The sequence below is a fragment of the Pristiophorus japonicus genome, chromosome X (assembly GCF_044704955.1).
Source record: "Pristiophorus japonicus isolate sPriJap1 chromosome X, sPriJap1.hap1, whole genome shotgun sequence".
Lineage (NCBI taxonomy): Eukaryota > Metazoa > Chordata > Chondrichthyes > Pristiophoridae > Pristiophorus > Pristiophorus japonicus.
Genome location: NC_092010.1, coordinates 30,413,219 through 30,427,760, shown reverse-complemented (window position 1 = coordinate 30,427,760; position 14,542 = coordinate 30,413,219).

The window sequence follows — 14,542 nt, the reverse complement described above, 5'->3', positions numbered from 1 at the left end:
GTCATGTAGGCTGAAGTCAGATCCAGCTTCATGAACGTCTTTCCTCCCGCGTTGCAAAGAGGTCGTCAGCCTTTGGTAGTGGAAATTGATCCTCCAGGGAGAAACGATTGATAGTTACTTTGTAATCGCCACAGATTCTGAAGGTGCCGTCTCCCTTGAGGACTGGGACGATAGGACTGGCCCACTCGTTGAACTCGATCGGTGAAATGATGCCCTCTCTTTGCAGCCGGTCTTGTTCGATCTCTACCCTTTCTCTCATCACGTACGGTATTGCTCTCGCCTTGTGATGGATGGGTCGCGCCCCCGGAATTAGATGGATCTACACTTTTGCTCCTTGGAATTTCCCGATGCCTGGTTCGAACAGTGAAGGAAATTTGTTTAAGACCTGGGCACACGAAGTGTCGTCAGCGGGCGATAGCGCTCGGACATCATCCCAGTTCCAACGTATCTTTGCCAGGCAGCTCCTGCCGAGCAGTGTGGGACCATCGCCCGGTACTACCCAGAGTGATAGCTTGTGCACCGCTCCATCATAGGAGACCTTTACGGTAGCACTGCCGATTACAGGAATCAGTTCTTTTGTGTAAGTTCTTAGTTTCGTGCGAACTGGAGTTAAGACTGGCCTTGAGGCCTTGTTGCACCACAATCTTTCGAAAGTCTTTTTGCCCATGATGGACTGGCTCGCGCCCGTGTCCAGCTCCATTGACACCGGGAGTCCATTTATTTCAACATTCAGCATTATCTGGGGACAATTCGTGGTGAATGTGTGCACCCCATGTACCTCTGCCTCCTCAGTCTGAGTGAGGCTCTGGTTCGTCGTGATCCTCCGTGGATCTGTCCTCCTCTGCAACATGGTGATTTGCAGGTTGGAGGTGTCCCATTGTTTCACAGCCCTTGCAAACGTATCCTTTGAATCAGCATGAATGGAAACGATGATCACCCCCACAGCGCCAACAAGGTGTTAATGGCCTTGCATTCATCACCCTTGATGGTGGACTCTGAGATATCTGCGGACGTGCAGCTGCAGGTATGTGTGACCTGCCCTGTACGTTACGATTCGAAAGCAACATCACTTTGTTCACAATACTTGTAGCAGCACTTGCGTGCCGAGAGATTTGCTTCGTATTGTCACTGGTGGCAATGAACGCCTGGGCAATCGCTATGGCCTTACTCAAGGTTGGGGTCTCTACAGTCAAACGTTTGCGAAGTATGGTTTCGTGGTCAATGCCAAGTACGAAAAAGTCACTGAGAATGTGCTCCAAATGTCCTTCAAATTCGCAATGTCCTGCAAGGCGTCTTAGCTCGGCGACATAACTCGCCACTTCCTGGCCTTCAGACCTTTTGTAGGTGTAGAACCGGTACCTCGCCATCAGAACGCTTTCCTTCAGGTTCAAATGCTCTCGGACAAGTGTGCACAAATCGTCGTACGATTTCTCCGTGGGTTTCGCTGGAGTGAGCAGATTCTTCATGAGGCCATACGTTGGTGCCCCACAGACGGTGAGGAGGATTGCCCTTCATTTGGCAGCATTCTCTTCCCCATGCAGCTCGTTGGCCACGAAGTATTGGTCGAGTCGCTCCACTAAAGTTTCCCAATCATCTCCCTCCGAGAATTTCTCCAGGATGCCCACTGTTCTCTGCATCTTTGGGTTCGCTATCTGTACCTCGTCGCTAGTTGTTATGTATGGAGAAAGAGTCAGACTGAACACTGTGAGCTCAAAGTAAAGTGTGAGTTTAGTTTTTTATTGCAGGTCTCCAGAATGCCTCTCCAACCTGTGAGGTCTCCTTAAATACCTGTGCTCCCAAGGGATTATGGGATCCCTTGGGTCTCCAGGGGATGAGCCCTCTGGTGGTTGTACAGAGTAAATACAAGTCTACATATATAATACGCAAACTGTAACTAGTGGGGTGCCACAGGGATCAGTGCTGGGGCCTCAGGTATTTACAATCTATATTAATGACTTGGATGAAGTGTAATGTAGCCAAGTTTGCTGATGATACAAAGATAGGTGGGAAAGAAAGTTGTGAGGATGACACAAAGAATCTACAAAGGGATATAGATAAGCTCAGCAAGTGGGCAAAAATTTGGCAGATGGACTATAATGTGGGAAAATGTGAGGTTATCCACTTTGATAGGAAAATTAAAAAAGCAAATTATTGTTTAAATGGGGAGCGATTACAAAATGCTGCAGTACAGAGGGATCTGGGGGTCCTTGTGCATGAAACACAAAAAGTTAGCATACAGGTACGTGATCAGGAAGGCAAATGGAATGTTGGCCTTTATTGCAAGGGGGATAGAGTATAAAAGTAGGTAAGTCCTGCTCCAATTGTACAAGGCGTTGGTAAGACCACACCTGGAGTACTGAGTACAGTTTTGGTCTCCTTATTTAAGGAAGGATATACTTGCATTGGAGGCAGTTCAGAGAAGGTTCACGAGGTTGATTCCTGAGATGAAGGGGTTGTCATATGAAGAAAGGTTGAGCAGGTTCTGCCTATACTCATTGGAGTTTAAAAGAATGAAAAATGATCTTATTGAAACATACAAGATTCTGAGGGGGCTTGACAGGGTAGATGCAGACAGGAATTTTCCCCTCATGGGGGAATCTAGAACTAGGGGGCATAGGTTCAGAATAAGGAAAAAAACAGAAATGAGGAGGAATTTCTTCCCACAGAGGTTCGTGAATCTTTGGAATGCTCTGCCCTAGAGAGCTGTGGAGGCTGGGTCTTTGAATATATTTCAGGTGGAGATAGACAGATTTTTGAATGATAATTTTGAATCAAGGGTTATGGGGAGCGGGCGGGGAAGTGGAGTTGAGGCGAGGATCGGATCAGACATGCTCTTATTGAATGGCGGAACAAGCTCAAGGGGTTAAATGGCCTACTTCTGCTCCTATTTCTTATGTTCTTATGAAATATGGCAGCCAATTTGTACACAGCCAGCTCCCACAAACAGCGATATGATAATGACAAGATTATCTGCTTTAGTGATGTTAGTTGAGGGATATATATTGGCCAGTGGTTGCATGCTCGCCTCTGAGTCAGAGGGTTGTGGTGTTCAACTCCCACTCCAGAGATTTGAGCACAAAAATCTAGGCTGACACTCCAGTGCAGTACTGAGGGAGTGCTGCACTGTTGGAGCTGCCGTCTTTTGGATGGGACGTTAAACCGAGGCCCCATCTGTCTTCTCAGGCACTATTTCAAAGAAGGGTTTTCCCCGGTGTCCTGGCCAATTTTGTTCCTCAATCAACATCACTAAAAAAACAGAGTATCTGGTTATTATCACATTGTTGTTTGTGGGAGTTCGCTGTGCGCAAATTGGCTACCGCATTACAACAGTGACTGCACTTCAAAATTATTAGTTGTAAAGCACTTCAGGACATCCTGAAGCCATGAGGCATATAAATTGGCTAGAAAAAGCAGCAAACATGAGGACTGGAAGAAATTTAGAATTCAGCAGAGGAGGACAAAGAGTTTAATTAAGAGGGGGAAAATAGAGTACGAGAGGAAGCTTGTCGGGAACATAAAAACTGACTGCAAAAGCTTCTATAGATATGTGAAGAGAAAAAGATTAGCGAAGACAAACGTAGGTCCCTTGCAGTCGGATTCAGGTGAATTTATAATGGGGAACAAAGAAATGGCAGACCAATTGAACAAATACTTTGGTTCTGTCTTCACGAAGGAAGACACAAATAACCTTCCGGAAGTACTAGGGGACCGAGGGTCTAGTGAGAAGGAGGAACTGAAGGATATCCTTATTAGGCGGGAAATTGTGTTCGGGAAATTGATGGGATTGAAGGCCGATAAATCCTCAGGGCCTGATAGTCTGCATCCCAGAGTACTTAAGGAAGTGGCCCTAGAAATAGTGGATGCATTGGTGATCATTTTACAACAGTCTACAACTCTGGATCAGTTTCTCTGGACTGGAGGGTAGCTAATGTAACACCACTTTTTAAAAAGGGAGGGAGGGAGAAAGTGGGTAATTATAGCCTGACATCAGTAGTGGGGAAAATGTTGGAATCAATTATTAAGGATGAAATAGCAGTGCATTTGGAAAGCAGTGACAGGATCGGTCCAAGTCAGCATGGATTTATGAAGGGGAAATCATGCTTGACAAATCTTCTGGAATTTTTTGAGGATGTAACTAGTAGAGTGGACAAGGGAGAACCAGTGGATGTGGTGTATTTGGACCTTCAAAAGGCTTTTGACAAGGTCCCACACAAGAGATTGGTGTGCAAAATCAAAGCACATGGTATTGGGGGTAATATACTGACGTGGATAGAGAACTGGTTGGCAGACAGGAAGCAGAGAGTCGGGATAAACGGGTCCTTTTCAGAATGGCAGGCAGTGACTAGTGGAGTGCCGCAGGGCTCAGTGCTGGGTCCCCAGCTCTTTACAATATACATCAATGATTTAGATGAAGGAATTGAGTGTTATATCTCCAAGTTTGCAGATGACACTAAACTGGATGGCGGTGTGAGCTGTGAGGGGGACGCTAAGAGGCTGCAGGGTGACTTGGACAGGTTAGGTGAGTGGGCAAATGCATGGCAGATGCAGTATAATGTGGATAAACGTGAGGTTATCCACTTTGGGGGCAAAAACGCGGAGACAGAATATTATCTGAATGGCGGCAGATTAGGAAAGGGGTAGGTGCAACAAGACCTGGGTGTCATGGTTCATCAATCATTGAAAGTTGGCATACAGGTACAGCAGGCGGTGAAGAAGGCAAATAGTATGTTGGCCTTCATAGCTAGAGGATCTGAGTATAGGAGCAGGGAGGTCTTACTGCAGTTGTACAGGGCCTTGGTGAGGCCTCACCTGGAATATTGTGTTCAGTTTTGGTCTCCTAATCTAAGGAAGGACGTTCTTGCTATTGAGGGAGTGCAGCGAAGGTTCACCAGACTGATTCCCGGGATGGCTGGACTGACATATGAGGAGAGACTGGATCAACTGTTCCTTTATACATTGGAGTTTAGAAGGATGAGAGGGGATCTCATAGAAACATATAAGATTCTGACGGGACGGGACAGGTTAGATGCGGGTAGAATGTTCCCGATGTTGGGGAAGTCCAGGACCAGGGGACGCAGTCTTAGGATAAGGGGTAGGCCATTTAGGACTGAGATGAGGAGAAACTTCTTCACTCAGAGAGTTGTTAACCTGTGGAATTCCCTGCTGCAGAGAGTTGTTGATGCCAGTTCATTGTATATATTCAAAAGGGAGTTAGATAAGGCCCTTACGGCTAAGGGGATCAAGGGGTATGGAGAGAAAGCAGGAAAGGGGTACTGTGGGAATGATCAGCCATGATCTTATTGAATGGTGGTGCAAGTTTGAAGGGCCGAATGGCCTACTCCTGCACCTATTTTCTATGTTTCTATGAATGGCATTATAGAAATGCAAGTCTTTCTTTCTTTACTATGTAATTTTATAAAATTTAGAGGATGGAAATTATGTTGACATAATTCAAGGACAGGATAGCTTTCTCACCGCTAAGTCACAAGGCTATGAGTACAAGCCTTCCTCCAGAATTGGGGCACATAATCTCGGCAGACACTCCAGTGCAGTACTGAGGGATTGCTGATTTGTTGTAGGTCACATTCTTCAGATGGAACTTTAAACCAAAGCTCTATCTGCCTGTCCCAGTGGTTCAGGTGGATGTTAAAGATTCCAGAGCACTATCTGAAGAAGAGCAGGGAGTTCTCCCAGTGACATGACAATACTGTTGCAATAATCAACACTACTGTCATCCTATTGTTGCTTGTGGGAACAGGCTGTATGGAAAATGGCTGCCTTGTTTGCTTACATAACAAGTGACTGCAATGCAAAGCCATCCGTTGTGTGTGAAGTGCCCTGGGATGTTTTTGAGAGACGTAATCTCCTATATAAACATGTCTTTCTTTCAAGAAACAAAAATATTACTGGGACTAACATCATACCCCAGATCTATTCCGTTTTCTTAAGCAACACTGCCTCTTCGTGGCAGACACAGTACTTGACTGGAAGCAACATGTCTGACAGCTATCGCCACAACAGTGTGTTTATGGCTCGATTGCATGTAGTAGCGTGGTGATTAAACTTGAATGTTTGTCAAGGAAGGTAACAATGGGTTATTTACATAGAATACATTTTTCCTCATTTGAAGCTTTGCTCCCTCTATGTCTGCTTTTGTATAAACGATATATTGAGCACTGGATGGTGCAGTGGGTTAGAACAAAGCTCGAGGTTCAGTTCCAAGCAAACTGATAGGATCACACTCTGATAGCTGAAAGGGCCACAAAATAAAATGCGTTTGCCAGTCTCAACCCAGTTTATAATGGTACACAGCACAAAACTTCTGAAATTGTGGTTAAGGCAGATTGCAGTCGGAGCTTCACTTTGTAACCGGCAATGTTCTACCTATGCCAAGCCTGACCAATAAATAAAGAAGTTGGAACCTCGCTGATTCTTTGTACACAAACAGTAGAAAGATTTTCCATCCCCCAGCACATGTATTCGTAACCTCAATTATGTCACAGAAACTGCACATTAACGTAAAGCTGTCATCAAAAATGGAAGAAATTCATGAAAGATTTTAAAAGGCTGGATTTTCGGTTGTCTAACGCCTCAGTTAGTGCCCAGAGGGGGTGTTAATGGGAGCGTTAGAGCTTAGCGACCGGGAGCACTGCTTTTAGCGCCCCGAAAATTCATTCGAGGCTCACCGGGGGCACAAACCATTAGCGCCTGGCTGCTGGCGATCGCTCCGATCCTGACGTGTTCCTGGTGCAACGCCCACACTTGCGCCCCGGTCGGTAAATTCAGTGCGTGCGCCTCACTGAGCGCCCGCCAATAACAACGTCTGGAAAAACAGTCAGTCCAGGCTTGCAGAGTCGTTAACTGGCGGCTGCTTAAAGGGATGAGGAAGCACTTCCCTCAGAGGTCACAGTCAGTGCAACGTTTACACACAGCACGGTGCGTGAGACTCCCAGTTTGCAGCAGCAGACAGTTCAGCGTGACAAAAAGTAATTTGCTAAACGTTGATGGGTGCATTACTATGCTGCCAGCATCGCACTCTACATGCTCGAGTAAGACGGCATCAATAGAGAAGGAGGAGAGCCCCTAGACATCAGGGCAGGAGGCCTCACCCCCCACGGCTTTACCGGTGGCAACGGACCTGTCCGAGGAGCAGTGTGTCAGAAGGCTGCGCTTCCGAAAGGAGGTAGTTACAGAGATATGCCATCTCCTGCAGGCAGACCTGCAGCCTCACATCGGCACCAGGACTGCGTTGCCCGTCGCAGTGAAGGTCACGGTGGCACGCACCTTCTCTGCCTCCGGCTCCTTCCAGACTGCATCAGAGGACATATGCAGCATCTGACAATTCGCAACACATCGCTCCATCCGTGACATCACACAGGCACTCTACACAAGCAGCATGGACTTCATTATTTTACAGAGGACGAGGGAGAAAGAGGATGAGTGCGCGTGTGGGTTTGCCAGGAAAGCGGGCTTCCCGAGGGTGCAAGGAACAATTGACTGCACGCACGTGGCCTTGCGAGCACCAGTCGAGAATGCTGGGGTATTCAGAAAAGAAAGGGATACCACTCCCTAAATGTGCGACCACACGCAGTGCATCCTCGCAGTCAATGCTCGGTATCCTGGGTGCGTACATGATGTGTTTATCCTGCGGGAGAGCACTGTGCCACGACTGTTTCAGCCACCATGGGAAGGCCGAGTCTAGCTGCTCGGGGACAAGGGATGGCCACCTGGCTAATGACCCCCCTCCGCAAACCCACCACACAGCCGGAGGAACGCTACAATGAGAGCCATGCCGCCACCCGCAACATCATTGAGCAGACAATAGGGCTGCTGAAGCAGCAATTCCGACGCGTGGATTGCTCTGGAGACAGCCTTCAATACTCCCCTCAACAGGTTTCGCTATGCATTGTGGTGTGCTGCATGCTGCACAACTTGGCCAGCATGAGGGCCCAGGCCTTGGCAGTGGGGATCACAGACCCACCTGAGGAGGAGATGGAGGAGCCTGGTGATGCCCCGAATCTCCAGCAAGAGGGCGACGACCAGGAGCAGCCACGAAGGAGGCAGTGCGTCAATGTTGGCGGCACCAGGGCTATTTGGCGGCGGCTCATAAGGGAGCACTTCACTTAAATGGAGTGAGCTGAGGGATGCAGCTAATAATGAGCGCATATTGAGGCACAATAACGGCACACCTCTGTCACAACTGAACAGTCAGACATCAGAGGCTGAATGAAATGGTTGAACTAACATTTTATTTGGCAAACGTGCCTCAAACAACCCCAAAAACCTCACACCCTCCAATAAAACAAAATGGAGCACCCGGCCCTTCAAAAAACACAACAGATGCTGAAACTTCCCAACATGTATATAGGTTCCATGGGGATACATTTATTCAGTGCGTCTTCCGCTGGCATTTCCCACCTCTCTGCCTCAACCCCCTCCCTCGCCGACTGCTCCTCCTCAATGGGTCCTCAGTGCCTGAAGTAAGGCCGCTTGAGGGCTGCTGTGTGTCTGAGGAAAAGACAAAGTGTCCGCAAAATTTACCGATCAAACTTTTGTTATCGCCCCCCCCCCCCCACACCTCAGCTCTGGTGTGCACCGGCTGATTTATCGCCCCTGTCAGTTCTTCGATCAATTCTGACGAATTTCTGGTCAGGAGGCACAAACTTTTTCAAGGCACTAAAAGTACCACTTCACCTGGATTAACGCCACAACAGAGGTGCGACTGAATTTCTACCTGTAAAGTCCGGTCCCCTCAGTACAGATTCACACGAGGCATGTAGTGAAGTCAAGGTCACTCTGGACCTGCACCTTTATTTCACAGCTCTGGAATGCTGCACTTGCCTGAGACCTGTCCTTATATACCTATCTCTTGCAAGTGCACCCCTGGTGGTAAGGTTTTTCTTGAGGTTACAGGTCATATCTTATTACAGTCATGTATAGCATGTTAGGATACAGTTATATATAATAATGTAAGATACATGACATCACCCTCCCCCAAGGTCTTATTGTCTTTACAGGTTCAGTCTCTCAGGTGGTCTACGCTCTCGCGTGGAGCGCCTGAGTTGTGGTTCAGTTGTTTGCCTTGGTGTCTGTTTTTCTTTGGGTGTGGTTGCTGGTATCTCGCCTGGGCTGTCTGTTTCCATTGGTGTGATTGCTGTTGACTCGCCTGGGCTGTCTGTTGGGATTGCCCTTTCCTCAGGTTGTTCCCTCTGTCTGTCCACCAGGTGTGGTGCGAGTTCCACATTGTAGTCTGCCTCTGGTTCCGCAGTGTTGTTGGTAAATCTGCTTTTGACTTAGTCTACATGCCTCCGGCAGGTTTTGCCATTGTCCATTTGTACTACCAGTAGCCTGTTTCCTTCCTTGCCCGTTTCTGTCCCTGCAAGCCATTTGGGACCCCTGCCATAGTTTAGTACAAACACTTTGTCCCCTATCTCATTCCATCTCCCCCTCGAATTTCTGTCATGGTACTCATGCAGCTTACGACGCTTTGCCTCAACGATTTCGTGCATGTCTGGGAGGATTAATGAGAGCCTTGTTTTTAAAGTCCTTTTCATCAACAGTTTCATCCCAGTCAATGAGTGCGGATGAGATCTGTATGCCAGCAGCAGTCGCGACAGGTGACCCTGCAGCGTGTGACCTTGGATTTTAAGCATGCCTTGTTTAATGATTTGCATTGCTCTCTCCACCTGGCTGTTGGAGGCTGGCTTGAACGGTGCCGTCGAGATATCATTTATTCCGTGGTCAATTGTAAAGTCTTGGAATTCTGCGCTGGTGAAGCACGGACCATTGTCACTGACCAATATGTCAGAGATTCCGTGCATTGCAAACATGGTTGCGAGGCTCTCCACAGTGGTGGAGGTTGTGCTCGAGTTTAAAATGCTGCATTCGATCCACTTTGAAAATGCATCTACAACTACGAGGAATATTTTGCCCATGAATGGGCCCGCATAGTCTACGTGCACCTGCGACCACGGTTTGGTAGGCCAGAGCCAGGGGCTCAGGGGAGCCTCCCTGGGGGCATTGCTGAGTTGGGCACAAATGGTGCACCTTCGGACGTAGAGCTCCAAGTCTGCGTCAATACCAGGCCACCAGACGTGGGATCTGGCTATGGCCTTCGTGAAAACGATCCCCGGGTGCTCGCGGTGGAGCTCCCGGACAAATGCCTCTTTGCCTCGCAGAGGCATGACTATTCGGCTGCCCCACATCAGGCAGTCTGCTTGTAGTGATAGCTCATGCATGCGCCTGTGAAAGGGTTTTAATTCCTCGGGGCAGGCATCGCGAGCCTCTGCCCAGTCACCGGTTAGGACACATCTTTTTTACTAAGGATAACGTGGTGTCGCTGACGGTCCAGGCTCTGATTTGGCGAGCCGTCATGGGCGAACCTGTGGACTCAAAGGCATTGATTACCATGACTATCTCACAGTCCTGTTCGTCAGACCCTTCCGTGGTCGCCAGGGGTAACCTGTTGAGCGCGTTGGCACAGTTGTCTGTGCCTGGTCTGTGCCTTATGGTATAGTCGTAGGACGCCAGCATGAGTGCCCACCGTTGAATTCGCGCCGAGGCGTTGGCGTTTATTGTCTTGCTCTCGGATAGGAGGGACGTGAGGGGCTTGTGGTCGATTTCTAATGCGAACTTGGCCCCGAAAAGGTATTGGTGCATCTTTTTGACACGGTACACGCACGCGAGCGCCTCCTTCTCTACCATTCCGTACCCGCGCTCCGCCCGTGAAAGTGATCTGGAGGCATAAGCTATGGGTTGTAATCTGCCCGCACTATTGACATGTTGCGAAACACACCTAAGAACTCATGCTCAGAGTGAAAGCAAGTCTTCCTCAATTCCGAGGGACTGCCTATGATGATGATGATGATGATGATGATGTGAATGTGTGTGTGTGTGTGTGTGTGTGTGAATGTATGTGTGAAAATGTGTGTGTGAAAATGTGTGTGGGGTACCGCAAGGATCAGTGCTTGGGACTCAGCTATTCACAATCTATATCAATGATTTGAATGAGGGGACCAAGTTTGCTGATGATACAAAGCTAGGTGGGAATGTAAGTTGTGAGGAGGATGCAAAGAGGCTTCGAGGGGATATAGATAGGCTAAGTGAGTGGGCAAGAACAAGACAAATGTGGAGAAATATGAACTTATTCACTTTCTTTGGAAAAATAGAAAAGCAGAGGTTTTTTAAATGGTGAGAGATTGGGAAATGTTGGTGTTCAGAGGGACCTGGGTGTCCTTGTTCATGAATCACTGAAAGTTAACATGCAGGTCCAGCAAGCAATTAAAAAAGCAAATAATATGTTGGCTTTTATTACAAGAGGATTTGAGTATAAGAGTAAAGACGTCTTACTGCAATTATATAGGGCCCTAATGAGACCACACCTGGTGTATTGTGTACAGTTTTAGTCTCCTTACCTGAGGATATACTTGCCATTGAGGGAGTGCAATGAAGGTTTGCGAGATTGATTCCTGGGATGGGGGGATTGTCCTATGAGGAGAGATTGAGCAGACTAGGCTTATATTCTCTAGAGTTTAGAAGAATGAGAGGTGATCTCATTGAAACATACAAAATTCTTACATTGCTTGACAAGGTAGATGCAGGGAGGATGTTTCCTCTGGCTGGAGAGTCCAGATCCAGGAGTCACAGTCTCAAAATAAGGGGTCAGCCATTTAGGACTGAGATGAGGAGAAATTTCTTCACTCAGAGGGTGGTGAATCTTTGGAGTTCTCTATCCCAGAGGGCTGTGGATGTTGAGTCACTGAGCATATTCAAGGCTGAGATAGGTAGATTTTTGGATATTAAGGGAATCAAGGGATATTGGGATCGGGTGGGAAAGTCGAATTGAGCTCAACGATCAGCCACTGAATGGTGGAGCAGGTTCAAGGGGCCGAATGGCCTACCCCTGCTCCTAATTCTTAGGTTCTTATGATCTTAGTGTCAGCTGTGGCTCAGTGGGTAGCACCCTCGCCTCTGAGGCAGAAGGTTGGGGGTTCAAATCCCACTCCAGGGTCTTGCGCACATAAATCTAGGCTGACACTCCCAGTGCAGTGCTGAGGGAGTGCTGCACTTTCAGAGGTGCCATCTTTCAGCTGAGACATTAAACCGATGCCCTGTTTGCCCTCTCAAGTGGGCATAAAAGATCCCATGGCACTATTTCGAAGAACAGCAGGTGAATTATCCCCAATGTCCTGGCCAATATTTATCCCTCAATCAACATAACAAAAACAGATTATCTGGTCATTATCCCATTGCTGTTTGTGGGAGCTTGCTGTGTGCAACTGCCACGTTTCCCACATTACAACAGTGACTACACTCCAAAAGTACTTCATTGGCTGTAAAGCGCTTTGAGACTTCCAGTGGTCGTGAAAGGCGCTATAGAAATGCAAGTTTTTCTTTTCCTTTTATATTATCTTGACCCCTCCACGGTCTCTAAATTGTCAGGCTGCTTGTTCGACATCCAGTTCTGGATGAGCAAAAATTATCTCCAATTAAATATTGGGAAGACAGAAGCCATTGGGGCCGAAATTCAGGCCTTCCAGAAAGCTGGCGCACTTACCACCTTTTAGATGTTTTTACCATCGGGTTCGATGAGGCGGGCTCTCGATCGATTTTCTTCTCTTTGCCGTTTTTTTCGCGTCAGACGGTCATAATGGGGGCGGAAGTGCGGCGGTAAGTGCTGGAAGTGGGGGCGGGACGGAGTCTCCGCCACTGTCACTCAGCGGCGGAGCGGTGGTGACGTCAGTGCGCGTGTGCATCACCACGTTTCCCTCTCCCCCCCGCCTCACTTAAAGGGGAGAGAAGCACCATTTTTTAGGTTCAGCCATTGGGCCACCAGGGAGGGTTTCGGCCGGGCCAGTGGCCTGGCACCCAAGAGGGGATGCCAGGCTGCCTGTTGGCGGCCCGGCCGAACCTGGGGCATAATTGTCCAGCCGATCGGGAAGTCGGCCGGCAAATAAAAAATATGGCAGCCGTGGCAGTGTGCCCTCCCATTGAAGGGTCACCACACTGCCATGGCTCACACACAAAAAAACAGGTGCACCGACAGAAAAAGCTGTCGGGGGCACCGCGCGACAGATCAACGATTTTCTGAGGTAAATTTCACGCGGAGTGGGATGGAGGTGCGGGAGAGCAGCAGTGCGCAATTTGATGATGCGTTTGGGGCGGCCGGCAGCAGCGGGGTGAAAGTGGGGACCGCTCGTAAAATCACCACGGTGAATTTGGATTGGGGCCACCAATGGACTGCAACACAGCGGCTACTTGATTCCGCCGCATGGCCATCGCAAAACGATGGTAACAGGCCTGATCCAGACCCTGAATTTCGGTGCCATTGTTTTCGGTCCCCGCCACAAACTCCTTTCCCTAGCCACTGACTCCATCTGTCTCCCTAATATTTGTCTGAGGCTGAACCACACTGTTCGCAACCTTAGTGTGATATTTGACCCTGAAATGAGCTTCTGACCACATATCTGCAGCATAACTAAGACCACCTATTTCCACCTCTGTAACATCGCCCATCTCCGCCCTTGCCTCAGCTCATCCACTGCTGAAACCCTCATCCATGCCTTTTTTACCTCTAGACTTGACTATTCCAATGCACTCCTGCCTGGCCTCCCACATTCTACCCTACGTAAACTTGAGGTCATTCAAAACTCGGCTGCCTGTGTCCTAACTCGCACCAAGTCCCGCTCACCCATTGACTCCCAATTCAGCAACACCTCAATTTCAACATTTTCATCCTTGTTTTCAAATCCCTCCATGGCCTCGCCCCTCCCTATCTTTGTAATCTCCTCCAGCACCACAACCCCCCCCTCCCCCCCCACCGAGTTATTTGCGCTCCTCTAATTCTGCACTTCTGAGCATCCCTGATTGTAATCATTCAACCATTGATGACCGTGCCTTCTGTTGCCTAGGCCCCAAGCTCTGGAACTCCCTCCCTAAACCTCTCCACCTCTCTACCTCTCTTTCCTCCTTTAAGACGCTTCTTAAAACCTACCTCTTTGACCAAGCTTTTGGTCATCTGCCCTAATTTCTCCTTATATGGCTCAATGTCAAATTTTTGGTCTTATAATACTCCCGTGAACCACCTAGGGACATTTCACTTCGTTAAAGGCGCTATATAAATAAACATTGTTGTTGTTGGTGTTATGCGAGTTGAGGAAGTTAGACCTTTTACTCCTTTTATTTTTGCACTTGTCATACAACTAATTTGAACTTATTCTCTCTGGTTATGTATTTCGTCAAAGCATGTAGATATCCAACAGCTAGGCATGTCGTAACGATCGCAGAACAATTTTAAAGTAACATGTAGATATGAGGATATGCTGAAGGGACATGGACTTCTCAGCCTGGAAATAAAGCATCTGAGAGGTGATTTTATGGAGATATAACAAGATGGTAAATCGTATGGAAAAAGTTAATCCAGGATATTACATTAAATTAAATTGTGGGAGTATACAGATTCAAACTTGCAAAAAATCATCCCAGGACTGATATCGGTAGGTTCTTCAAACGGAGAGTGATCAACACTTGGGATGGACCTCAG